The sequence below is a fragment of the Aquila chrysaetos genome, chromosome 20 (genome assembly GCF_900496995.4).
Source record: "Aquila chrysaetos chrysaetos chromosome 20, bAquChr1.4, whole genome shotgun sequence".
In the NCBI taxonomy this organism is placed as follows: domain Eukaryota; kingdom Metazoa; phylum Chordata; class Aves; order Accipitriformes; family Accipitridae; genus Aquila; species Aquila chrysaetos.
Window position 1 is genome coordinate 11,585,618 of NC_044023.1, and position 25,304 is coordinate 11,610,921.

At 39.0% G+C, this 25,304-nt stretch overlaps 1 protein-coding gene across 6 annotated transcripts in view; it reads right to left on the minus strand.

The window, feature by feature from the left end:
• The window catches only part of EEFSEC (eukaryotic elongation factor, selenocysteine-tRNA specific), a 132,435-nt gene that overhangs the window by 16,601 nt on the left and 90,530 nt on the right, over positions 1-25,304 (minus strand). The window lies entirely within an intron of this gene.

Here is a 25,304-nt window from a genome sequence, read left to right on the forward strand (position 1 = left end):
ACTCTGACTTGCATTGCAAAAAATGCAACCCCCACAAATAAATTTGGTGTTTCTAGGGAGTGCAGTAAAAGGCAGCACTGAAGAAGAGGAAAATTAGATTACAGAAGATGTAATATGACCAGCCAAAACACACAAACAAGTTAAAAATAAATTAGCCCCATTACCAAAACCACAAAGGCAGCATCTTGTGTGATGACTGTTGATTTCATTAAGTTTGGGTTCTAGTACAGTCCATTTCAGGAGCAGGAGTTCTCACATCTCAAGATGTATTTTTCTTGACAAATAATTGTTAAACATTTGCCTTGTTCTAAGGTATCAATGTTTATATCTTAATTTACTCAAAGACAACACAGGAACATAGTTTAGCTTATCAACATAAATGACTTACGAGTGACCCTACCAAAGCATGGAGTATCTTTTGCCCACTGAGTTTTGCTAGAATATTGGATTTTTGAAGGAGGGGAACAAGATAAGAAAAATTCACCCTCAAATTACATTTTTTCTGAAACCCCTTCTACATCTTCCTCCTAGCTCCCATTATGATACTGCTCCAGTGAACTTTGCACTTCACAGCATCTAAAAAGGACATCCAATAAAAGGAAACAGAGTGTCCCTTCCAATACCCATCTGTGCCTGTGTTCTCTATTTAGAACCCTGCCTCAGGGTTTTAATTCCCTCCACCCTTACTCTCTAGTTAGCCTCAGTGGTCCTGATGTCTCCACTTATTGCTCAGGGCAGAGCTGATCAACTGCAGGTTCTGTGACGGCAACCAAGAAGCCATTTACAACTCCAACAGCTGTTACTGATTTTGCAGCAGAATCATGGCAAATCTGTGGTTCAAATCCTCCCTCCCTACACAAAGGGAGAAAACAACAAGAACAATCAAAAACAACCCTAAGAAAAGAGAAGGACCGGGAAAGTGTCATGGACAAAGGCACAGCCCTAGCCAATAACCATTTTGCCTGCGCAAAGCTAGCAACATAGAGGCTATTATACTGTGTTAAGTCAATGCTGAGGTCCTGTCTTATCCAGGTCCTTTCTTGCCAGCAGACACCAGAGGAGGAGGAGGAGGTCTGCAGCGCACCACAATGTTAAGTCACATTCTCTGCAGACAGCAGCACGGTGCAGAGCGATCTCGGGTAACGCACAAGGAAGCAGTCCAGCGAGGAAGCACATCTCAGTGCAGGTTAATAACATGCCAACTCCCCCTGCCTCCCACCCACTTCATTATGCTATTTCAGCCTTCACAGATCAAAATGGAAGCAGCAGCATTCCTTCATCCTGCATATTGATAATGAGAGAACTCGTAAAAGTGTTCATAAAAGTGTTTGTTTTACACACAGTTCATCAAGGCTATGGATCTACAGTAAAGTTTACATTAACACTTAACACTGCTAAAATTCAAGCTCTAGTAAAAGCTCTGAGGAAAAAGAAAAATCCAAGTATTTACAAAATCTACCAGATGCGCTCCCTTCCAAATAGGTTTAAACGATAAGTCTTAACAAGAGTTTCCTCAGGACAGCTATCATTTTATCCTTTGGAAGAAATACAGGATGCTATGGGGAAGAGCCTAACTCTTTAGAAGGAAAGCAGGTAGTTTGCCCAAGAGACACGCGGGTGGTTAGAATGAAGCAGCATCTTCAACTCCCTCCCTCTCAAACAAAATCAGCCTCCACATCTTAAATGCATATACTTAAGACATCCTGTGTGGTACCCCAGTTCTGCTCTAAGTGCAAGAAAAGTTATCAGTTTGCAGACAGGAATGAACCAGTCTTATTTCCTGTATTGGGCAAAAAGATACTGAGCAAGGAGTTCACCAAGATCATTTCTGCAGTAAGTCAGAAGTAAGAAATATTTAGCAATTAATTTTAGGATTTTGTTTCATGTTTACATACAACAGCTTCGACCTAACAACTTTTTATTAAAAAAGACAGCAGAAATAAAACACTCAAATGAAACCTGCTCAACTTGCCACTCCAAAGTATACTTTTAGTGAACTTCATTGAAGAAAAAAAAAAAAAAAAAAAAAAAAGCAAGCCTTAACATTAGAAGAACCACTCGGTCGGCTGCGCTGACTTCTAATGAAGCTTAGTTTGTGCTCTGCCATCTAAAATTATAATGGACAGGCCACTCTATTCCCACCTTTTATTCAATTCTATTTTACTACTCCAAATACATACTACCTAAATTTGTATACTCTTTAACAGTAGTTAATCTTCAATTAAAATACCTAGAGCAGAAACTAAGATAACTGGTTTAAAAGGTAAAAGCTTATTGACAAAAATGTATTCTTCATATTGCCTTTTTTTAATTCTGCATATTAAAAATGTCATTTTTATGACTTGAAAAAAATCTTCAGGAATAATGACGGCTAACAAAAGACTGAAGAGCAGTAATTTAAAAAGCTCCATATGTAGCATCCTGATTACTGTATCAGTCCCATTTCCATAACGAAGGGAGAAGTCACCAAACTGCTGCCTGTCCTTTCTGGTGACAGGGAAAGGGCAAAGAGGACAGCATGTTTTCAAGGCATCATCCTTCAGGCTCTAAGGGAAGAACAAGAAGTCTCCTGCAGTACAATATGTGGGTGTCAGTGTCCAGCACTTTTCTGGAATACGGTAACCCCAGCTCTGGTGGTCCCTGCACATGTACTTAATTTGGAAGCAGCTGGGTTCAAAAGTTTATCCTCACTTTTTGACCTGTAAAGGTTTAGTGTGTGGGCGTGCACATGAGTGTGTACATCATACCACACAAGCTGAAGATGTGCAGCCACAATATACACAGTTTGTGAGTGTTGATGTGTATGGTTTTGCACAGAGAACATATTGCATATTTTTAAATACCGTAACATTATCCAGTATACATCAGAGTGATGTGCACTGCATGAGCATTCAGCCTTCTCAAGCCAAACATGGCCAGCCTGCATTTCAAAATTCAGAAAGCTTATGGAATTTTTTTTGGTGTAATTTGAAAAGGACACGTTAATGAAATAATTTGTTAATCACAATATTACATATTTAGATAGAACAGATTCAACATGCTTCATAGAAAGTACAACCAAATCTGCAAGCTTGACCACATTTATGTTACTAACATGCCTACCCCAGCTACGCTTCAGTAAAGGATACAACGGCCAGAGAATTATCTTCACATTTATAGTGTTTTTCATCACGGATGCAGCGAGCTAAAAATGTAAGTGAAGCAGGGGTGAAGTAAGACAAGCAGGAAGACTAGAAAGCACAAGGCACCTGGGAACCTCTGAGCACAGTAAGTTTATGAGTACCGGTGACAAAAATATAGTCACAGACTGGTGGAATAGTCAGAACTCAGAAGAATTAATGTATTCTCCAGTCGACATCTGAATATTTTCTTGAATTGCTCTAAAGCACTCTACAGTTGCAGGCAGAAATCCCTGATCTTAGCACAAAGGATATTTTTCAATCATTTGTCATTTTACAGCTCAGACACAGAAGCACATTAGTGCCTATCAGCTGAGCTTCAATAACTGCGAATATACTCCTTGGCACATCATATGCACAACAGAACATCTTCACTGGGATTTAAAGAGAGATCTAAGGTTATGAATTTGTAGCACATTTGTGATGGGGTTTGAGCATTCAGACAGTCACTATCACAGAGATAAACAGCGAGTCATTAATCCACAGAAATTTGACAGTATTGTTGAGTGCAATAGTTTTCTCAGCACTTGTGCTATTTTGAAATCTTGAATCAATTGTTTACAGAAGCTCTTCACTTGTGTTCACAGCACTAAGTGCTCTACATACCAGTGAATCTTTAATAATTCCTAACGTGCAGCATGTATATAATAGTGGTTTGTTTTATTTAAACGATAAAACCCAGCACACATAATGGATAAATAGTTCATGATGAGTGGAAAACACAAGTTTTCAAACAGAACAAGCACTTTGTGTTTGTTGATAAAGTTGTAACTTTCAGTCAGAATTACACAACAGTAACTCTATTACAAACCAGTTCCAAACACAACAGGGGGAAAACACTTTGTATGCAACACAAATCAAGTAAAGTATGTAGGCATAATGGCATAGAAAATAAAAGTTATTTAACAGAAGAGCCCATACATCAGCAACTGAAACTGCGAATTAAAACATAAGATGGTGCCCCAGGGGGAACACTTAGCACAAAGAGAGTACAGATGGCAAGTCTATGAAGACCAGACTACTTGACCAATGCCAAGGAATGCAAGTCTCTCTTCAAAAGTTCCAGGGACATAAAGTGAAAAGTTAATGTTCAGAGCCATTGTGCATTTCAAACTTTCTTGTGACCTAAAAACCTATCCTGCTTTCCAGGAAAATTTCCAGTTTTGAACGGAAATGTTTTATACATTGCATTAGCATCAGAACTGATCCCCTAAAAGGGGAAAAGTAAGGGTAAAAGCCTTCCAAGAAAACGAAAATTGTACTTTCGTTGTTACACGGTAATCATGACATCTAGTGCAACAGTCAAAGGAAACGCTTCCTATTTTTCTTTCAGCACAGTAGTACCCAACTACTTTACAAAAACCAATGAAATAAATAATAATAATAATAATAATAATAATAATAATAATAATAATAATAATAATAATAATAATAATAATAATACCACCAATGTATTATTAAAGCAGACAAATAAAACAAAACTCACTGAGCAATGAAAGAGTGAAGAATAGGCTCTCCGATGTCATGAAAGCCCCCGGGCTGACAGCTCTATGCAAGGGATACCAGCGCTTGCTGCTGCATGTAGCAGGGACAGCATATTCATTCTCTCATAAGTAAATTGGATTCTACCTGTTTGTAAGTATAAATTGGGAGTAACTCTAGATAGTCAATGGTTGAAATGAGAATACAATTGAACCAATAACTGTTGCTCATACTAAGGAAAACAGAGGAACAAGTATTGCCTTACAGAAGCCCCAAAACTGTAATACAACTTGCTCTCAAGTTATTAGAGCCCTAACACATAGATATGCGGATTGGAAATTAAGAAACCCATGTCTAGGCAGTTTTGCCTGTTTGGCTTCTATCAGTTCACAGTATTATTTCATCTCTGTCATCACTTACAAAATGGGATTAATAATGCTGCAATTCTTTATACAATACCTTGAAACACACAGCCCTTTTTTATTCTGAAGAAAAGCTACATAATATTTATTAAGTTTACGAAGCGTCACTGTTGATGAAACAGCCTGATCCTTTTAATTTCATGTTTAAACACCTCCACTGAGGTCTAAAGATCTTGATTTATTTCTGATTTTACAAATTTTAAAAAAGGCTTTTCATGAAGATGTAATTCACGAGTTTAACATTTCATCAAATATGCTTTTGTTAACTGCAGTTGAGCAGGCACATTACTCAAGGTCATAAACTGTAAGTCAAATCACAGGCAACTGAGCAGCTCCTGTCCTTTTTCTGTAGTCTCCATGCCTACCACAGAAGGCTAATTATTTTACAACAAAACTTGAGAAGTGTATTTTTTTCCCCTAAAGCCATATTTGTTCATTGTTTCACTATTTCTGCTTCCAGAACATGAATTCATGTCTGCAGTTCGTATTTTCCCATCAGAACCACAGTCCTTGATCCATCTGTACACCAGCAAGAAGAATCATGTTGAAGGTAAATTATATCCTTAAGAAGCACTAGCTTTAGATCGATGTGAAATTCAAACCACAACAAAAGAAAATGTATATACGGAGTTCAAAAGTCAACTAAGAATCAGGGGTATCTCTCAGCTTGCCTAAGCTGTGGGTCTTCCAAGGTTGCTGGTAAAAAAAAAAATAAAACAACCCCCCACAAAACAGTTAAGTTCTTTATATATTCTAGAAAATTAAGAATAATGCCTACTACCAATTTCTGTACCTGTACCCTCATTATGGCTGTTTTTTGGGCCATAATATATTGGGAAAGTAATCAATAGCTATCTATATCCACTTCTATGATCTAAATTGAGAGAGAAATTTTCTACCTTTTGTCTGTTATTTTGGGAAAGAGTCTTTAAGAATCTCTGGAATACGTACATTCACTATTCCAATATTTTTCTCCAAAACTGTTCACAGGAGGATAACATCTTGCCACTAGCTCTTCTTTTTTCTTTAAACCTTAACTGAAAAAAGGATTAATATAAAATGGCACGTGACATGAGCCAACAGCCACTACTGCCATTGCATTAAAAGTTAGAAAGAAAGGACATAGTCTACAGAACATCTTCCTTAGTACAGTTCTATAAGGTACCCTCACCTTATACAGCCAAAGATCAAGTGTCACTAAGGGCAACAGAGAACGGCTTGCAGAACTTTGCCAGTTATATTATCTTGCTGTGGCAGGAACACTGATGAGTATCAAGTGCTTCAAAATGCGGAAAGTCTTGTCACAACGTGATGTTCAGAAGGTACCAGGAGGAAGGAGTGAAAAAAGAAAAGATGTATTTGCTAAAAGCTTGATCTTTGTGTTCTTACAACTATAAGATGCTAGAAATTAAGAAGAATTATTAGATCATCCAGTGAACAGCTCAATCTATGAGATATTTCCCAAAAGCATATTTTACAGTTACATTTCCAGACTGTTTTACGAGTCTTAGAAATTAGGTAACCACCAGCTTTCTTCTGAAGATTAATCCCAATCTGAGAATGAACACAATGGATCAGAACACACCACTAAGACAAGCAGTTTAAAAAAAAAAGAAAATTATCAACAGTCAATAACAACAGGCTACTGGCTGACCTGATAACTAACATAAAATCAAACACACTGCAAAAGCTCCACAAGATGATCTTATACGGCTAGTAAACAAAAACATTAGAGTCCTCTTCACTGCGCTGCCATAAATGTGCTGGTAACTTATTTAACCTCTCTAGACACCTGCTTGATGTCTTTGGAACATAGGTGACACCTTCCTTCGTTGGGGAAGAAAAGGATAAACTCCATCCGTTTGTGAAACATTCAGGCACTAGCAGGAGGACCACCACTACAAAATATCAGGGAAAAAGACTTGAAACAGTTACTATCCATTATACTCATACTTACATAATAAATATAGCAATAAAATTCACATACAAATGTACAAAAATTCAAACTGTGCAGCTTTGCCCAGAATTATGGCAGACAAGAACTCTGCATATAATGCATATGTTGCCAGAGCTGTCTCCTGCAAAAAAACATGCCTTAACCTCTTTGCCTTGTATTGAAATAGGCAGATTGTGGTGAGTTATTTAAGCACCTGTTTGAATTCATTCTTATATTGAATATATTATTTTGTCACTTCTACGTTTTTTTCTTTAATTATCAGTGTAATATTTGCAGAAAAACAGTCCTGCAAAAATAAAGTTTCCTCATCTAAGTAATAAATTGCCGTTATGAGGAGTGAAGATCTAGATGTCCAGAAAGCCATGACTATTGCATGAGCTCCTTTTTTAGGACAAGTCCCAGGATGTGCTGACGTAAAAAACAGAAGTCATGGAAATATAGAAGCAAAAGTCTCAGGGTATTGTTTTGTACCAAAATAGATATTTATATTTTTAGGAAAAAAAAAAAAAAAGGCCAGCAAATGTATTGCTGAACTGTGACTGGTCTGGAAAAGGGAGTTCCCTGACTATGTAAGATTTGTCAGCCTTACCCAAAATAAAGCAAGCGGGGTTGGTTGTTTTTAAAATCTGTTAGGACCAAGCGACCCTGTTAAGGGAGTTAAAGTTTATTCTAGTCTCTTCTGCTGTCCTGAAGCTCCTATTTTATCTTAGTCACTTCTATAGTCCAGTCTTTCACAAGAATGCCCAAATCCAACCTTTAGAGTCGTTTCCTACACCATGCACTTTTCTGAGTATGTCTGAGGGACCAGCACTCACACATACTGGAACAGGGGTTCCTGCACTCTGTGCACTGCACAGAAAAAGCCTCAACCCCCCCTGAAAAACTTAGGATGAGACAAAGGATGCCATATACAACCCCCTATGTCAGAAGTTTGCTGTTCAGGAAATCAGTGATTGAAAGTAGCGTCATAATATACAGCTGAGCAAGTGAAAAAAAATTAATAGTACACTTTCCTTCTCGATACTACAACTGTGGTAAGAAAAGAGGGGAGATCAGCAACTGCACTGGGATACAAAGAGCCAGTAACATGGAGTAGTGTTCCAGGTGCTAAAAACATTCACTTTTCAGGACCTGGAACACACAGGGATCATATACACAGCTCTCCAAAGAGCAGCCAAAATGCACATGTTGTCTTGGGTCAGTGTTGAGCAAAAGCCCATGCTGAAATTCATGAAACCTCTTTGGACACAACACAGTGAAATCAAATGGCATGGATGTTCAAACTGCAGCTCCATCTTCCTCCAAGCACTACATACAGCATTCCTTTGTATAGCCTTGGCTGTGAGCCACTGGTTTCCCCAGTTAATGCTGAGACGCGCTGTAAAGCTTTTATATTTGTGGAAGCACATTGAGAAAGTGCCTGAAAAGTGCCAGTACATATCTGAAATGCCACCAGCCTGTACCATCTTAAAATCACATGCAGCATTAAGATAAGATTGATAATTGACACAAATAAAACAGGTCTAATAAACCCAATTTAATAAAGGAAATAAATTTATAACTACTGCAATCTTTCTCCTTTCATGATGACCAAATACGGTACACTGGATCAGCTTTCAGCTCTCAGCAAGGCTGGGGGAAGGGGAAAGACTCATTTAACAGTTGGTCCCATTTAGTCATACAAAGCTGGAAGAAGGCAAAAGGGTAATAATTTAGCGATGAAGAAACTCCAAAGACCTAGAAAAGCATGGCAGCCTCTAGAGATGGGGTTTGCCAAAAGGCTATTTTGGGGATGGATCGGGCTACAAAGCTGCTATTAAGCTTCAATCCTTAAAATAAGCCCATAAACTCAGAAAATATTTATCCTTAAGGGTGGCAGCCCAATAAAAGTTTTATGAATGTTTTAAAACTGCCCTGTCAAGGGGCTAGCCGCTCAGTCACCTCCCTCCTTCCTAAAAAACAACACGTTCAAGAAAGTGGGCCCACGTGTCAGGTTCCTAAGCGGGAATGACAGGGCGGCCTGAAAAATGGCTCCGCACCTCCTGCACCCCCCCGTGAAGCCAGCAGAGCACACAGACCCCCCCCGTCTCTCCCACTGCCGCTGGGGAAGGGGGCCCTGCCACAGCCTTCCCTCCGCTACTGCAGGAGACGAGCATCACCTGCCTCTACCCATTTTCTCTGAGATCTTTCCCTTCTCCCTGTTAGCTATCACCTGTTGGGGAAGGGGAAAAAAACCCAAGAGTATACATAAATAAGGGACACCATGGGGAAATACAAAACCAATCTGGTTTTGAAGTTCGTATTTCTAAAAGCATCCTGGGACCAGAGATCATAAGAACATATGGTTTGTGCTCCTCAAATGAAGCAGTCACTGTTCATTTGGCACTGGCTTACAGAGATGCACCGCGGGCCAAATGTAAAGGGAGAAGAAAAGTCCACTTTGGACCTCCATGTGTCCCGGTTTTGTTAACACTTAAGGCTTAAGAGGAAAATCAGGCTGAAGTAGCGCAGACAAGAGACAGTGAATTTAAGTAAAAGAACATAAAATTCATTTATGAAACTCTGTGTGAAGTCTGGAAACGCCAGACAGAAGAGGGATGCTGCTTCTCCCTCCTGCCACACATTTTTTCCTTTCCTATCTCCCCACCATCACTAAATCTAAAACTCCACACAAAGCCTGGCACCTTCCTCAAAATCCAGGGGGTAATAATCACAGGCAGCAAAATCAAAATGGGATGGAAGATAAGAGCCAGTGACCAATAAAAAACTGTTTGCAGCCAATCAGACTCCCACAGCTCACATGCAGAATTATTTCCACAATAATAAGGTCCAATTATTAGGAACAACTTTCAGAAAAAATGAACTTCAATTTGTTCACAGTCATTCCACTCTTCCTAGGCAGCACCATCCTACATGGCTCCTTTAATTTCTTTCTCAAGTAAAACATATATAGACTTAAACCCAACACAAAATCCCCAAACAAAAATACCCCAACCTCCTGGCAGAACAGAGTCACCCACTCTCAAGGCTGAGGGTCTGACACTCACTCGTGCAATGGAGCACACGTGACTCCCCAGGCCGGCGGTGGAGATGTGAGGCTGTAGCCAGTCCAGGGATGGTTGGCAAGACAGATGTTTCCTGTCACCAGTGTCATGTTTGCGCTGTTACAGATTTTTTTTTTTTTTTTTAAATGTATTGTGTTACACCATCTATCTTAGTGAATTGTCCATCTTGTAAAATACTTTTAATTATGTTATTTTCTTATCTGCATTATCTAAAATTATTTATACTATTATAACCTTGGTTTCAAACATTGGCTATAAATGTTGTTGCAATGTCTTATTAGATAAGGATTCACATACATACATACACACACATACACGAGTAATTTACTTTACAACTGCTCTGAAATGCTGTAACATGATTTTGTTTCCCCAACACACTTCTCTACCAAAAAGGAAAAAAAAAAAAAAGAGGCTAGAGGAACAAGATCCAATCTGCCTTCCCCCAGGACCTCAAAGCAGCAATTTTCCTGAAGATGGCACAACACTGTCCTATATTTGAAGCCTTTTTGGCCACTTCTTTCTGGAGGAGCAGAGCAGTTGCTGAGCCAGAGTTTGGCAGCAGTAAGTGCTCTGTTAGATTAAGTTTCAGCATAATGTTCTCGATAGGAATCGGAGCACCATCCCTAAAGTGCAACGGGAGGGTAAAACGCCAACCATCAAGATGGATGGTTTGTTTTTATTTTTATAGAGATTTTCTAAACCTCAACTTTCACCTCCTAGCCCCCTCCCCCTCCTGTTCTCAGTCACCTCCAATAGCCCATCTGTCTGCTTCATTTAATAGAAACCTATATTTCCTAGCTAATGGATGCATTTGGCTAAAAAGATAATCTCTTTGTGTTCGCTTCAGCTATCACATTCCTGTTATCATATTAATACTGATTAAATACAAAACTCAACATTTCAGTCAGACCGCACACATTATTTAAAAGCGACAAGATGTTCATATTTTGGCACTTTGAAACCTCAGCTAGCATGGAATTGGCCTCCCCCTCCCACTCTGAACACCTCACCTTTCAGCTGGGATGCCACCCATACAGATTTTTACAGGACAGGATACTTTAATAGCACTATCCTATTTGAGACCACCAGACAAAGTTCAGGTTTCCTGAAAAGCTCTAGGACTGGCACAAACCTATCCCAAGAAAGCTATGACACTGCAGGTCAAGCAACACGATGCTGGGGGTTACAAGTCAGGAAGGGTCAGCACAGATCTTAGCTCTCAGAAATGTCCAGTGGTGATTCACAGCCCACATTTGTACCTCAGTTTCCCCCATCTGCGTGCAAGGGTATTTCACAAACCACGATGTAGGTGTGTGGCTAGTTTATTAATGTCTGTTTGGGTCTGCATGGCTACAGACTGGAGGTGCTGCAGAAAAATGAAGTACGAGTCGCCAGACATCAAATCGGCGAAAACTAATTCAACAAATTCTGGGATTTAAGCCAACTTCATAACATGTCACATTTTAAAAGCAGCCAGTCACACGCGTGATAGAGCACTCTTCTAACCCTGAGCAAAGTCGTCCTCAAATTCCAGAACAACTCCCCTCGTCAGAATTATATTGCAATAAGACCCAGATGAATTTGCACCATTCCTTTTCTCACTTCTCATGCGACCATCACATGCCTCTGTGGAGGAGGAAGACTGGGATATGATAGCCATGGAAATGAACCTCATGAGATGCATACTTTAACTCACCATATTGTTTAACGCATAACCATTGCTAATTTTTAAATAAAAATTATTAGCATGGCTACTTATTTATTCAGGGTTTATCCTAGTCAATTTAATGGACTACCACTGCCAAGTCAATAGAAGCACAAATTAGTAAGACACAACCTCAAAGTTCTGGTGAAATTAGTCATGCATGTCACCGATTTTTCAAAACTGCAATTCAGTAAGAGCCCAAGTTATATGTTCTAGTCATCTTTGTGTGCAAATATCAAGTCTGAGAATGGAAGCACAATAGTTACATACACTACATATGCAAATCATTTATGAGTTACTGAAGACAGACCCAGTGTTCCAACCACTCTGATTACACCCACCTCCTAGAGACTAGGTACAAGCTGCAGACACTCCACTCAGCCAGTACCTTTCCTAAAAAGGGATGCGACACCTCCCGAGCAACTTTGGAGCAGATGAGGTTATACCATGGTCAGGAAAGCTCCCCTGGGATGTCAAGAAGGCTAATCTAACCTTCTGAGATCCGTATAAACAAACAACTGAACATGGAGAGCCTTGAACCAAGGGACTGCTGTTTACCTAACCCCTGAACTGCAAAAGACATCAATCCCTGCCTTATTAAAGAAATGCATACACTAGCCAGGCATGCCTGCTTGATCAGCTCTCTCCCATTCACAGCTTCTCCGGGGTCGGAGGAAGTTCCAACAGGCCCTGTTCCATAAATAAAATCCTTCTGGCTGGCGATAACTAAATTGTATTAAGACTAGCTCAGACAGCTTCAATTAGAAATAATAGGCAGGGGTGTACTGAAATACCCTCCATCAATTTGCTTACAGCTGGTCTTTTCCTCCTTTTCCATCCCAAACCAATTCAAACTACCTGGTTCAATGAAAGTAGCAGAGAATCTATAACATGCTTCCACTTATTGTAAGTGTAATCCATATTTATGTGTCCCGAAATCAAAACCACATCTAATAGAAAAGTAAAAGCTTTAAGTTCAGAGAGAATCAACAGGTCTTTAACAGGAGATTCCCAACCATCAGCAAGCAAAACCAGGAAACTTCAGATTCTGAATAACACAGACCCTTCCCCCAGGTTTACAGGGCTTCTCCCTCTCTCCTTAACCATCCTAAAAGCAACAATTTGTGTATATTACAAATCCATCCCTTCTTTACAAAAATTAGAGAAAGTAAGGTTATTCAACCAAACTCATTTGCAAAACTCTACAGCACAGTCTCCTTACAAGTATCAGTATTTTTTCTGTAAGATTTTGAGCTTTAATAAAGACGTTTAAAATCTGTTGTTAATCTACCTATAATTTTTTCCAAATGCCAAATAAATTTGATTTTTTTCCCTGTGCTTAAGAAACAAGTTCTAAATGAGAATCACTCCTGCTTTTGCTCCAGCATACATTTACTCTGAAACCTAATCATATATTTCAGAGTAAACACTAGTGAAATGCACAATGATCAACTGGACAGAAATAGTCAAGTTATTCTATTTTCACAGGTGTGAGAAATTAATTTGATTTTTCATAAGAATAAATTGTCAAATATTAAGAGATACGCATATTTCAGGATTTTCTCCAAAAACTTTCATTTCTATTTGGCCTTCATATGGCTTAGTCAATGGAAAAGGGTTCTTAAAATATTCAACTTCTTTTAAAAGAAAGAGCAACTCAAGACAGAGCCTGGGTCACTAAACCCAACTAAAACCAATTACATGATGTCCTCAAACTACTTAAGAGCATAACAAGGAAAATATGAAGAAAAACTAGGGAAAAAAGTCAGGGATTGGGGAACCAGGCATCCATTTCCACATAAACTCCACAGGGACTATTATTTTTGCACATCTTCTGAGGAGGTACTTATGAGAACAGTCAATTGTAATGAGCCATGAAAAGAAAATCCTTAGTTCATGATATACAGCCTGCTCCTGTCAGCAGGAACTTGCATTCTTTAGCACATTTTCAGTTCTTGAAAATGTCTTCTTTCTCTTGTGCCTGTAGAGTTACCTGGCACACACTGCTTGGCACAGCCTATGTTACCATTGTGCTAGCTTGAAAAGATAATTCATTGCAATCATAAAGAAAACAAATGCATATTCTCTATGTTGCATTCATGTTATAATACCAATCCTGATGAGCTGATACTTCAGGAACACTCAGGCAAACAGTCCCTTGCCTAACACATCCATACATTAACTGGTCAAATTAGAAGGAGGGAATGCTGTTCTTCTTTCACAGATGGAAAACTGAGAAGGTAAACAAATGCATTCAGAACTAAATACATACCTGGCAGCAAAACCATGTACTGAATTAAAAATCCTCAGGTGCACAGCAAAAGGCTGTACCATACAAACAATGTTCTTCATTTATATACAAAGAGACAGTTTAGGATGAAACAACAGAGTAATTAAAGGGATGGCACAGGTCCATTTTCTCAGTTCAGGGTTCTGTAGTTAATATATTTACTTTATAAAAAACAAAAAGTAGCTGAGGCTGCTCACGGTTATGTGGGCAAGGGTGGTTGGCAGAGGAAGGGCCTGTAGGAGTAAGAAAAGGTAAATGGCCAGAGGGAATTGAGCGGGGAAGGGAGAGTAGAGAGAGATTAGGGTAAGACATCGAAAAAATGAAACTGGGTAAGTCATCAGTTGTAACAGGGAAGAACAGGTTCTCTGAATTACCAAATTGTCTTGATTTCCTAATCTGGAATAGTTGTGGGGGATGAGGGTGAAAGGGGTGGGGGGAATTGAGGGCTCAGAGGTTTAAAAAACTATTATGATAAAACCCACAGCACAAAAGTACGCCATATGGAATTCTTGTGATTGAAGTTACAACCTTAGATATTAGACGAAAGACTTTTTTAAGCAGGATGATGGTTTTCTCTACTACTACCTATAACTTTTATTCCAGGTATTAAGTAATTTTAAAGTATTCTCTGCAGCCTTTTTTTTTAATGCAATAATACTGTAGTTACAGGCAGGAAATGCTTTTGTTGCTTATGTATAATACTATACAAAATCATGTTACAGCAGACCGCCCCCTCCATCAAAACAGGTCTATTGAAGCTCCAGTTATTTCCTATTCTTTATTAAACACCAAAACCGCTTTGTGAAAACACAAACCAAAGACTGCTTTACGCAGACTTCCTTGAAATCAATGTGCACTATTAAGAACAACTTTTTTTTTTTTGTCCCCAAATTCAAAACATGGATCAGCCTCTCAAGGTTAACGTCCTTGTCACACAACAGTTCTCATCCACTGAGCACTGGCCACTGTTGCGAGTCAATACTTCAAATAGCCTACAAATTGCAAACCACAAAGCTCTATGCTTCCAGGAAGCCCCCATGGTGTATGTTTTTACTCAGACTTCAAAAAGATATTAGAACAAACACTGGTGGACAGGAAAGGTGAAAGGCCCAAGGGATGAATGATCAAAATCAAGTAAATAAGCACAAACAGTTTACAGAAAGGGAGAGAAATTTCATTGCAAGAGGGCAATCTGAATGCATGAGCTACCCTTGTGGAGACATTTACTAAGATCAAAGTTAAATTACGTAAAGGCTTGGAATGTAAGTATTTTCCACCCAAACACTGCAAAGCCATGAGTGAGGACTGTAACATCCAAAGACGGTTGCATCCCATTTTGCACACAAGAAAGCAGAGATAGAGATGAAGGAAATAATTCCTGCTTTGGTATTGTATAAATAAACTACAGACCTGGCAACACACTCTAGATTCTCATGGCTTCCGCTTCCTTGCTCTAGGGAAACAAGAAGGCTCTTGGAGAAAGCTGCCCACTAGAAGTAGGACAGAGCAAGCTCCTTGTGAACAGCTTGCCCTGAAATCCCACGCTGCACCTGCGCACAGAGTCCTTCAGTCATCTCTCACCAAAACAAGTAACCCTTCAACATAAAACTCCACTTTAAACACCTACAGAAGTAAAGGAGCAATTATAAAACTTGCAAGGCCCCAGCACGTTTTTTGGAGTATTTCAAGCAATCATTAATAAGTACTATGTTTTGGCAGTTCAGTCCCATAACCAAATCCACAGGGATCCTCTGAATCCCTCACATTTAGCTATACTGACATCAGTTAAGTCCTTCACAAGAAAAAGGGCCTTTCCTTCCCAGAAGGACAATGCTTAACGGAGCAGCAGTGAACCAATACAAATTTTTATCAGACATGTATTTTGTTACTCTTCAGAAGAAACTGTATGTGGTCCCTTCAGTATTTTTTTTTTTAAAGGCACACACTGAAGCATCCCAAACCTGTAGAGAAAAGTAGAAGGGTTCTTATGTTGAACTAGATGATAATTATTAAAAAAAAAAAAAAAAAAAAAAATTCCCATTTGCTCTAGGAGATATAAGGTATTACAGGATTTTTTTTTTTTTGGTGCTCTAAGGTTGCTCAGCCAAACTGTATAGACACATAATAAAACCACTGTTAGCTATATTCTTTCTCAAAAAAAAAATTTTCACACTTGAAATTACAGCAAGAGTGTATTGAATTTGCAAAATGAAACACCTAAAAAGGACAACAAAAAAATACAAACAGAAGGTAGCACATACACCCTGCTCTTGTGTGCAGGATGTGTACACTAAACTTCTGTAGTATTTCATGAAAGTAAGAGTGATCGTGTTGTTCCATGCCATGTTCTAATCCAAATTGTTTGCAATTTCAGCAGCATAAACCCAGCAAAGTCAAAATTAAATGCAGGATTTGATCTGTAAGGAACAGGATATTTGGTCTGTAGTGACTGTAGCAAGGCGTCTCCACTTAAAGTGAAAAATATCCAAAATGACAATGCAGCAGAAATTTTAAAACTTGAATACAGTTCTATTCCACAGTTGTATGTTTATGCAACTTTGCAACTATCACATATGCAAAATAAGGTAGGTTTGCTTTTATAGGGGAAATAAGCTTATTCATTTCCTCATTCTGAATATTTAATTTTGCCACCCACCAACATGGTTCTCCCCGCCCCCCCCGGCTTTTTCCTTCAAAAAGGTAACCTTCAGTAAAAGAACACCATTTAACAAAGGACTTCCTAAGCACATCAGGCAAGGCTCATGACAGCCTGATGGGGCAGTTTATACAACAGCAGTATGAAGACAAGAGGTATTAGATAATTTGGAAAAGGTCACTGGATAAGTTAATGGTGACGTGATGGCAAATACAAGGTCAGAATGCAGCAGCCTGCTCACCTATATCAATTACAGAGATGTCCTGCCAGTGATCTGGACTGTGCAATAGGGTCCAAGTAGCTTACGTTTGCTGTTGTAATTATTCAAAATTCAGCAAAGTAGCAGTCCTAAATATGTAAGATGCTTCTTGTCTCCCAGGGAATGCAACTTTCCACAATAACTACATTCCCCCAAAATAACAAAGCCTGGATTAACTGGAAAGACTTATGACCACAAGAGACCCTACACAGAAGTAAGGTTATAATACGCAGCAGCACTACCAGCTCTCAGTTTTACCACAAATCTCAAGATAAGTGCACTTCTTTTGAAATCCCAGATCCTAAAAACATGCAAGTGAATGCAAATCTCAGTTTGTTTAATTTACATATCTAGCTCCTGTGGCTTAGAAGAATATTATATATATGACCTGAGTTTATCTAAGAAAAGAAACAATCTTTACAGAATTTTATTTTTTCTATTTCAAATAAAAGAAAAATCATTCTTTGGGGGCTTACCATTGTGAGTACTTTGGACAGCTGACTACCAATGTCACTGCCAACTGAAATAACAACTGTTCAGTTTCAAAATACTTGTAAAAACCCACAGTTGTCTCCCAAGCTCTCCCCACACTATCAGATGCACATTTTATCCTCAAATTAAGATAAACAACTTCTAACTATAGCATCTTTCTAATTTGCAACAAGGATTTGAAACTTAACTTTAGGATACTAGTAGAGCAATCGCTGGTTTTGGAGGCAAAAAAGGAAACCGTTAATTAGCATGCACTTGGAAAAGACTATTTTGGCAGCTAAATTCTTGTCAGTCTCCATCTGCAGAGGGCAATCTCGAGCACAGAGCTAAACTGAATTTTCTCTTCAATTCTTCCTTTCAAGAGCTCGCAATGTAACAACACTAGAGCATCCACAGGTCAGAAAAAAATCCCCTCTACCCTCCACACCCTACAGCACCTTGAAACTGATGGCAGAAATATTTGAGGGCAAAATAAGCAGTTACTGGCATAAGACTTCAGAGACCAAGAAAGATGGGTGGGGGGACAACAGCAGTAGCAGACTGGAATAAAGAACAGAAGCAAATAGGAGAGAGATAAAAGCATTAGCAGAAACTAGTCAAAGTGAAGGGGGGCTCAATGGAGATTGGAAGCTAATATTAAGAGAAGAAAATATACGTAAGCGATCGCCAGGTGGGGTTTTTTTTTGGTTGTGGGGTTGTGGGGTTTTTTTTTTCCTTTCCCAAGTGGTAGAGGTTCTGCAGAAGTAGATACCCATGCTGTGGCCAAACAAATCCCATCTGCTGGAATTATTTTTCCTTTCTTAATAGGATTTTTTTCCTTAAATTGCACAAATATTTAATTTCATATTTACAGCAGGACTCCAGTGAAGTGCAAAAAAATAAAGGAGTTGATTACTCACTGAGGAGAAAAAAAAAATAGTATGGGATAATAGGTCAATTACGAAGCATCACCCAAACCCAGCAATGTTTTCCTTGTTTGTGTCAGTGTGGGGAATGCAATCACCTAATTGGACCTGGTATCAGAATGCATCTCACAATGGAGAGCTAATTAAGATATTCTTTTTTATATTCTGAAGTTTTAAATGCTTACCTTCGCCACCTTAATACTCGTCTTTTCAAAGTAATTTCCTTCAGATTGAGGCAGAGCCTACCTCTTTACTGCTTTCAAAATACAAACAAAAAGCTCACAAAAACACGCTCTGCAGAGTAGAAGTAATAGAAATAATAACCTAAGCATGAACACAAAAGCCAGCGAAGCCCAGGGTTAAAGTTGGGTTTGCTTTGAGGCTAAGCTCACACCAGTGCAAGTATAAGGTGCTCTACTATTCAGGGTAGGGAAAAGGGTTCAGTATACATTGCTCTTTACCACCATTGAACAATCAGTCAGAGAGCAATATGACTTTGTCCTGAAGACCACCCATAGCCCTAGCTTCCAGGGGAGTGTGATTGTCATTGGTGTATGTGATGAGTAGGGAAGAAACACTGAGAGTTCTTCATATGGTGTAGACCCACCAGTGGTCCTTCCATTGCACTAATGACACCTTCCTGCAGCTCCTCTTGCACAGAAATAAAAAGGGGGGGGGGGGGGAGGCTCCATCTTATTCTTCTCAATTACCCAAAGACGAGTGTGTAGCCTAATCTGTACCCAACACAAAGGTTTGCACAGGAACTGAACCTTTTGCTTGCATAGAAGCACTCAAATGCTGCTACATCACCTGATGCCTGATAATTCCATAATCCAATCTGCTTGATCCCAGAAGAGCAACGTACTGAACACATGCTCCAATGGCAACTTAAAATTCAAAGAAGAATCAACCTCCCCTGGGCACAGCATCTATTCTAGTGTGCTATGACCAGCTGCCCCTGAAAACAACCTTACAATCAATAATACATCACCCTTCGAAGCTCTAAGTTTAGAGACTTAGTCCTGCAATTCTGTCGTTACAGCCAAGACCAGGATCTAGTGGTACTAACATGAATGAGACAGCAAGTTAATGACAACTTCTGTTTTCATTCAGAAGGAATGTGCACAAATCTTGACTTTGATTCCACAAAAAGAACACTCTAAGGTCAATAAATCTGGATATCCAGCTCCAAAGGTCAATATGGGCTTATAGGACATCCCCACTTAAAAGGTAGGCTTGATTCCTTCAGGCCAACCTTTTTGTAAAAATGCAGTACAAACTCCTAGTTCCTATGTGGTCACCAGGACTTTCACATCACTACAGTTTAATCCGCTCAAGAGGGGATCATACAGGGAAGTGATGCTTCCCTGGCAACAATCCTCTCCCAGCCTCTGTCCATACTACACTAGCCAACTTTCACAAAAAGGAAAGGAGATTTATGCTTGAAGTACCCCTTAAGGATTTTAGGTTTTGTTTGTTTTAGAGGGTAGGGGAAAAGAGACTGTGAAAGAACAAGCAGAGCTAATCTCCAGCTTTTAAATAAAACACAGCTATACAGATTTCTTTGCCCTTGGGCTTTTGTTTTTCCTCTTGACTGAAATCCTGCTCAGCCTCACCTGATACTGACAGGGATGGCAACCCACCAGACCCTTGCAGCCAACAATTTTTTATTTTCTTTTATTAGAAGAGGAGCCAGGCTGGGCAAACACGGACATTAAATGTGCCTAAATTTCATTTGGCCTATGAGAAGAAGATTATCCTATTTTAATGCAACACAAGCAAAGAATTCCAAATGTCAAGATCTCCCACAAAAAAGTATGCTGCTCAGTGACAGGATGTTTAATTATTCTCAGTGCAATGAAAAGGTTTAGACTGCCCCATTCCTGCTGATGTCAGTAAGGACTGCCCTCTAAATTACAAAGTTAGGAATATGACATTTATCTACAGTCAACTATTTAAAGCTTGTCTCCTACAGTTGTTTAAAAACCCCTGTAACTAATATTCCACAAATGCCAGCTACGTTGGTGTGTTGAGAGCTACCTGAAGAAAGTGAGACACCCCTTGAATAATTTAAAAAAAAATAAAATAAAAAAAGAACACAATTAAGATATTTCTAAAGGGGGAAGTTATAGAAAACAATGTGACACATTATTTTACTGTTGCATTTTTCCATCTTTGCATAACTCTAATTTCCCTCATACTATTTAACCTCTATTCGACTTCCTTGCTTAACTGGAGTGCTAAAACATAACTGGTTTGAATCCCACTTTTAAACCCAGTTTTTAACTGGAATTAAAATTATGCAGAGTAGTGCTGTTCACCGACAGCTCCTACAACAAAGCTTTCCCACTGTTATTAACCACTTTGCAACCCACTGTGTGATCCCATTCAATGAAAAAAGTATGTGGCAAAATCAAAAAACACCAAAGACACGCCATCTCCACAATATGCTAAGGGGGAAACACATATTCAGCATTTGTACCCTTAATTTACACACATAAGAATACAAGGGATTCTCAAGAATAAGGCATATTGGTTAATTCTTACCACTTTATGTCATCTTACACCAACACTGTAGGATCCCAGAGGCATTGTGTCCCCTGAACTAGGGAGCACATCCGTGCTATTACTTCAGAACAGACTTTTATGGTACATTCAATCCCTCCAGCACGACAAGTAGTAGAAACAGTGAAAACAGACTTGCTCTCTCAGATGCAATAAACACTTATAAATGCAAGGCAAAAAGTTACTAGCAACAAAAGACAAGGTCACAAACAAGTTTGCCTTCACTCGTTGTAAGAAACTTAACTACTGTTATCCTGTCCAGGTAAAAAGAACAGAAAAGTAAAAAAACTTGTATTCCAATATTCTCATTTGTATCTCTTATGAAAAGTGTGCCTTTTATTACATTTAAATTTGCTCAATTCAGAAATGTGTTCAGCTGTTACAAGCGTTAGATATGCACTGCTTCTTTTACATTAAGAAATAAGGTAGCTTTTAACTCATCTCACATATAGCAATTTTTACTGTATCAAGTCAAAAAGAGGAAAAAAGAATTGCAGTCAAACACACCGCAGTGACTCAGAAAGGATGAACACTGTACTAGCAACTAGACAGTAAAGGCAGAGACAGAAAGGAAAGTGAACTATGCCTGAGATCAGGTATGTTCCAATTAGATTTAAAAAGTCGCTACATTTTGCAATAATCGAGCACAAAACAACTGCAACACGCCAAAACCAATGAAATGGGCATATCTAGAGTCAATCTTTTAAAAGATGTCATGAGACACATCAACAGATCATGATTTTGCAAACCAAGCAGAGTTTTACAGGGTCAATTCTTGGGTGACAGTTAAACAAAATCCACAATTAGCACTAAGTTATTCAAACGATTCACTGAACTTTCCTCTGAAATTCTTATCAACTGGCATGACATTCCTAGGTGCAACATATGTTGAAATAAGCATTTTTCCAAAGACTGTCATTGTTAGCTTTTGTCTTCTTTAGAATAAGACACTTAAACATCCAGTTCCTGCCTCCCCAAACTTGTTCTTGATTTCAAAGGTGAACAATACTTTTCACTCATTTACCTTGACTATATAATGCAGTGTTCCCATTTACAACTAAAACAGCCACGTATCACCCACCTCAGCAAGAAGCACTTCATCAGTAGCTCATTCCCTCATACACACACTCTAGCATAACTTACAAGGCACTGTAGTTTAAATTGCCTTTCAAATCCTGTTTGTTTTTTAAGTAGCTTGTTAAACTAAGCAAAACTCTCTTGTGAGTTTAGAGATTATGCCCCCCCTTTTTATGTATTTGATCATACAACCAGTCTGGAAAGTAAGCGTCATCCTGTCAATTAACACTCCTTGAAACTTTTTCCTCAGTTAAAACACAAAACAGGTCCACAACCCAGCCCTACAGAATAGCAGATCTGCCAGCAACAACTTTTTTTTTTTTTTTTTTTTTTTTTTTAAAACCTAGATGCTTCTGTAAACAGTCTAGAAAGTAGGTTATACCTTGTCATTCAAGCAATAAAAGCATGCCTGAACACAAAACCAGAAACGAGATGAAAAATACATTGTCTTTCTACTTTCCACCACCCTGCTGCCTGTCTGGTTTACCCTGAGCAAGCACTAGCAAACATCCAGGCAAACTACACCTGTACTCTCAAAATGAAACTACATCTTCCTCCTCTGCAAAGGTGATCTGGCAGCACAAGAAATCTCCGCTAAATAGCATCTCTCAATAGTCAAGTTACACTTAGCTTTATTTCAGGTTATTAGCTTTACTTCTACCTCCTTGGACCACCCTAAGGGATTCTTCTCCATTATGTTCTTCAACAACTTGCAGATAATCATATCTCCCACTTAGACATCATTTAGCCAAGTTTCATGCATTTCTTTTCATCTTCTTTCCCTCATAAATCAATCCCTTCAGCCTCTCCAGCATTCTTGCTCCTCTTCCCTGAATTTCTTCCAAACTGCTGACATCTTTCAGTGACTGAGGAACTTCCAACTGCATGCTGTATTCTAGATGTGTGTTTTGTACTCTAAAGAAAGATAATTAACCCTTTTCAAGAAATATTAATGCTCCAAGCCTGGAATAAATCTAAATCAGTGATTTCTTTTTTTTTTTTTCCAGAATGGATAGTAATTATCCCCATTTCACAGAGCAGAAGAGCAGAGCAAAGAATCTGACTTATTGCTGCACGCAAGTAGTGCCAGAATAAGAAACAGATCCGTGTTCTGCCATTCCCAGTCGCGAGGTCTGCCAAGTTTCAGCCCACAGACAACGCAAGACAACGTTCCCAGGCTGTGATCTATAGGCGAACACAAGCCATTTTCAAGTGACTATGGAACAACACTTGGGGAGCCCAACACTTGCTCGCGTGAGCGGGCACAGTGCCGGAGGCTGTTGGCACCAGCAGGACCGTGTCATACCCTACAATGTGCCATGGTCTGCTACTACCTTAAGTAGTCAGGACACACATCTCCAATACAACTACCTAATTTTTATTGCTATGTAGAGGTTTGTTTCTAAAGCCAGCCCTCAGCTATCATCACGTTAACTACCCGAACAAGCTATTCAAGTCCAGAAGTTAAGACTGGTTTTACGTACAAGAGGACTGACTGACTGCCAGGCTGAGGCAGTCCAAGGCAGTTTTCAACTTGCACATTTCCTTCCCTTCCTTCCCACTCCCCGATCCTTTTGTGAAGGAATCACAGGGAAATAACTTCAGAAAAATTAAAAAGAGCTCTTCGCAAAAGAAGTCTGTAAGAGAGGCTATACAAGGGGAGGCAAGGCTGAAGGATAGGGGGGAAGGGAGAGAAGAGTATGGTCAGTTAAATTTAATTTTAAAAAAACACCAAACCCCCCCCAAAAAACCCTAAACACCCACAAACAGGATGCAGACACATTAAAAAAGCAACACTGACCTAACAAAGGAATGTGAACTGCAGTTGACTTAAACAGCATCACAGCAATAGCCCTCCCCCTACACACAAATCTCTGCAACTCTTAAAGACACAGGTTTTTAGGCCCTTCCAAATTCTGTGGTTCTTTCCGCTGCTAGCCACATGTTGTTTGATACTCTTAGCTTGAGCTATTTTAGCTTATTGCCTCTTCTTTCCAGACAACAATAGTACCCAAGTTTGACCCAGACTACAGCAAAACAAAATAAGTTGTATTATTCTGCCTATCTTAGAGAGGTATTAAATTCTAGTATTCTGCTATGTATTCTTCTCATTGAAAGAACAAACTATAATGGGTCCTCTGTTTCATAGTCTGCTGTTAAACATCAGAAGAATATAACCAAGATTAGATAATGAACACCTTGGTGAAAGGTATCATTTCTTCCCACTACTCAATCTACAGAGCAAAAAGCAATTTTCTAAATCTGTGTACGATTTTCTTAATGTGACTGCTGGTTCACAATTATAATTCCTGCTTACATCCCCAATGGTGACAAAGACTCCTTATTAGGCTTCTCCTGTGAAGAACCATTTCCTCCATCCAAAATGTTGAAATAGCAACATAAATGTCATCCTCCTGTTGTTCTTCTCTTTCATGATATTTTTGCCTCCAGGAGAGAAAAGCTAGTAAGAACACTACATTTTTAAGCAAGATAGCATCTTGATTTTCAGCTTGAACCCTTTTCAGCGTTAAGGTCATTTACACACCATTTCACCACCTACCTAAAGGTACCTACCTCAGTGAACGCTTAAAAGCTTTTCTATACTAGAAAATGCAGAACATACATAAATCTGGTGCAACTTCTTTCTTTAAATATGCATTGTGCTTGCTAATTAGGCTCTCAGACCTATTTGCAAAGTCTAGCATTTGGTGATGAAACTGGAATTACAGCTAGACTGGAATACAGGAGGTTTTTTGTCTAGTCAGAAATTCTTAGCTTGTGATAGGAAGAAAAACGGAAATTTGCTGAGGGTCAAAATCAGTGCAGTCACATCAAGCCTTAAGTTAAATGGAAAAAAAGTCCACCTTCAGCAAGAAATCCAGAAACTTCAGTTTTCTCTGTAGATCAATCACTATGTGACTGTTTGCTGTCATAAAACATCATGACTTCTTTTCTCCACTTGTACAACAGATGTAATCTCATTCATCTCCCTAAAGAGGGCGGAGGATTAGCTAATAACAAATGGGCTGAAGACACTACAGAAATACAAAAGTACTCCTGATATCGTTAAAATCTTATCCCACAATCTGAGTTAAATGCAGCACCTATTATTGCCTCTTGAAAAGGCTCAGAACAACTTTCCTACCTCAAGGAGAAAAAAACCCCAGTAATGACACTTACAAACTCTAGCACCAATCATTCCCCATGCTCTAAACTAAGGAGGCATAAATCCTTGCTGTAATTCACCAAG